Below are 3,290 nucleotides of genomic sequence, written 5' to 3'. Positions count from 1 at the left end.
TGTATTTGATGTGTTAAATAATTCATTACGATTTAAAAGTTGTTATCAACATATAGTTTAATTTGTTTTTGAACTTTTTATTCGAATTAAGTGAACTCAATTTTTTAACATTATGTAGTAAATATAACTTTTTAGTCACTCAATATTAGAAATTTTACTAACAAAAAAATATGTATAAATTTTTCACATTTGAATATCATATTGCATCACTTATATAAGATAATAAGGATAAAAATGTAAATTATTAATAAAACTCCTCTCCCCTCCTCCTAAATCAAACATATTTTTAATTAAAACTTCTCCCTTCCCCTCCCCCTCGTTTGAACCAAACACCCATCTGATTAAAAAAATCCTCTCACCTCCCCTTCCCTCCCCTCCAATAAATTTCCTCTCCTCCCCCTCAATTGAATCAAACAGACCCTTAGGATTTGTTTGGTTGGAGGTAAATGGAGGGGAGGGGATGGGAGAGAAGGAGATTTTTAATAGTTTAGGTGTTTGGTTCAAATTTTAAGAGGGAGAGGGGAGGTAGATGGAGGGGACCAAATTCCCTCTACAAACACTTTTTGCTTCCTTCCGATTTGGGGGATTCAGAGGGGAGGGGAGGTGATTCATATTAATTATAATTATATTTACATATTTACCCTTGTTATAATTATAATTAAATTTTTTAATTTTATTTTTTATATTTTTATGTTACTTTTTAACTATTGCAATATTTTTGTTAGATTTTATTGTATTCGATAATTCTTTTAAACTATATATTATAATTGTTATGTTTTTATAAATTTTGTTGATGTTATCGAATTGAATACTTATAAATAGTAAATATCGTGAATCTTATAGTAAAATTACAAGGTTAAAAATGAAATTAGTTTTAAAATACCTCTCCTCCCCTTTCATTTTTTCCAATCAATCCAAACCTCGGCGAATAACATTGGTCGAAGTTTTTCAATAAACTTTTTTCTTTTCCATTTTCTCTACTAGATTTCAAGACCCGCTTCGGTGAAGTTTTTTCTTTATGTTTCTTTTGGTTGTTAGAGTATTTCATAGGCCAATTCACCATGTCATATGGTGAGAGAGATGAGAAGGAGTTGGATCTCACTTCTCCTAATGTTGTTACCAAGTACAAAGCGTGACAGAGATTGCTAACAGTATTTCCATTCTTTGAAGCTCTTATGTTTACATTGATTCATACTTTTTTTCTGACTTTGTGATAAATCCTCAATTTTTTTACTTAATATAATTTGTTTTAAATTGAAGAGGCTCTACGGTTAATTATTTCATAATGTAAATCTAAGATATAGGTTGTAGACATTGTTGTGTTGATTTTTATGGATCTGAAGACTTGGTTAGAGGTACGGGGGGAAACGATATTACGAGAAAAGACAAAAAATAGAGATAAGTAATTTTATGCGTTCTACAATAATGTTGGACAAGTAGCTGTTAATCGAAAGAAAATGACATTCTCTTTTCATAATTAAAAAACCAATTGTAGCTGTAGAAATATAAATAAAAAACCAAGTGAATTAGTTTGTTCATAATTAACCAGTTTCTAATCTTAAATATATCTTCAAATTAATATTAACAAGAAACATTTTTAACAAACTAAAGCATTTAAGTAAAACTCAAATCAGTTTAAGATGATGAATGCGGAAGCGTACCTTTAGGATTCATGTGTAATCTTGATAAGAAGAGAGTAATTTTGACAAGGCAATGATCTTTCAATTGTAAATTTCTTAATTCCTTCATTCCTCTTCCAATGGTATAAAGAGAATAAATATTTTATAATATTTTTTGTGTGTCTACAATCAGGGACCATAACCTCTTATTTATATGAATCTTATGCCCTTTCATGAAGGGTCATGTTTATTCATGTTTAAACTTTCATGCCCTTTCATAAAGGGTCATGACTATTCAAGCTTTTTTATTCTAATTTTATCCATCTCAAAATAAAATAAGACTTTTGGTATCTACACACTATTTTTCATGATGATTATATCGTTAGCCATAAACATTATATTAATAGATCACTTTAACTTGGCTAATTAAATAATGGTCCTAACACATTAATTTAATACATGTATGACCCAAAAATTCTAACAATCTCCCACTGGTCATATATGTTTCCTTATAAATGTGTTAGACTTTATGAACTCAAAATTTTCCACTATAAATATTGGATATATCCTTATCCCGTCCAATAGTTGCATCAATATATAGGACCAAAGCAGTTTTCATTATATAAATCATAATTAAACCAATCAATGATCACAAATATAAACACAACTAAATGGCATAGATTAATCATGAAATGTGCAACATGAAAATCACATAAAGGTGATCAATACATGTCAATTTTCAACTGGTACTCCTTAATTTAATGAGATTAATATTATATCATACAAAGTGAAATGAACTGAATAACCAAACTTTATTTCTGATTAGAATGTAATACAAATATATAAGTATGTATATATACTATCAAACATAGAACATAACTAACAACAAATGACTAACTCCCACTAAACTAAAGAATCCTCTCATTGTATAACACCCATGTGAGCAGTATGCTCATGAAAGACCTTGGGTGGAAGCCCCTTTGACATAGAGTCCGCTATCATGGAGTTTGTCCCTAAATGTTCTATGGAAATCTGTCCACTTTGTACTCTCTCCTTCACAACCAAGAACTTGATGTCAATATGTTTCGATTTTGTTGAGCTCCTATTGTTATTGGAGTATAAGACGGGTGATTTTTGTCACAGGATAACTTGAGCATTCTTTTGATTCCTTCTATAATTCGTAGCCCAGTGACAAGGTTCTTCAGCCAAATACCATGGTTTAATGCCTCATAAATTGCTAGAAACTCGGCTGCCATGGTGGATGAAACTAGAAGAGTTTTCTTGGCATTATGCCAAGAAATTGCACCACCAGCCAACACACACACACACGCACACACACACACACACACACACACACACACACACATATATATATATATATAGCTCAAAGTGGATCTTCTACTATCTTGGCATCCAGCAAAATCATATTCAGAATACCTAATGATCTCTAGAGAATCTGACCTCTTAAATGTGAGCATATAATGTTTTGTTTTCTTTAAATATCTCATAACTCTTTTAGCGGCTTTCCAATGATCCATTCTTGGATTGCTTAAATATCTGCCTAACACTCCAACAATGTATGCTATGTCTGGACGTGTATAAACTATAGCATACATTATACTTCCTACAGCTGATTGCATAAGGAATTCTTTGCATTTCTTGAATTTCTAA

Source organism: Vicia villosa, linkage group LG1, assembly GCF_029867415.1.
Source record: "Vicia villosa cultivar HV-30 ecotype Madison, WI linkage group LG1, Vvil1.0, whole genome shotgun sequence".
In the NCBI taxonomy this organism is placed as follows: Eukaryota; Viridiplantae; Streptophyta; class Magnoliopsida; order Fabales; family Fabaceae; genus Vicia; species Vicia villosa.
Note: the sequence above shows the minus strand (reverse complement) of the source record.